We start from the raw sequence: 707 nt of genomic DNA, 5'->3' as shown, positions 1-707 counted from the left end.
TATATATATATATATATATATATATATATATATATATATATATATATATATATAACAAGTAGATCTTGCCAGTCTAAGGTGTCCACATGACGGGTTACTGGATGAGGGAACACAGGAACTCTGCATCATGTTTACAGATTTTCTGTAAATGCAAAACTATTCTAAAGACTTTAAAGACATTCTATTTAATGTCTTTAAAGCAGCAGTACATGCCTGGTCTAAGTGCTTTCCAGGTGGAGGCAGGAGGATATAATTAACCCTAAGGAGTGCAGCCCAGTTCTCCTTTGAGCTTGATCCAGAGTGAGCAGCACAAAGTGGCCCCACTTTTAGAAATTATCAGGGATGGGAACATAGTTCAATGACAGCACAGTACCCCAGATGAGGAGGCCAGATAGTCCATTGGAAAGAGCTGGATTTTGGAGGGATGACATAGTGTCCTTATCCATGAGATGCTATCCCAAGATGATCTTTGATTCCTTCCAATTCTTTCCCTACCCCCTCGCCACTTTTCCCTTTCAAATGCTCATGCTTTGTGTTTTAAGATTCACGGAATCCACTTAGTGTCATTGTATATATGTGGATGTAGGACCATCTGCTGGACCACAAGAGCCCTTTCCTGTCCTGTATCCCTGAAGAAAACTGACTCTCTCTCACCCAGCAAGTCATCAATTGCCAATAGCTCTTCAGCTATGGGATAGGACTTATCC

This window comes from Mus caroli, chromosome 9 (assembly GCF_900094665.2).
Source record: "Mus caroli chromosome 9, CAROLI_EIJ_v1.1, whole genome shotgun sequence".
Taxonomy (NCBI): domain Eukaryota; kingdom Metazoa; phylum Chordata; class Mammalia; order Rodentia; family Muridae; genus Mus; species Mus caroli.
The sequence above is the reverse complement of the archived record's forward strand: the minus strand, read 5'-3'. Positions refer to the sequence as shown.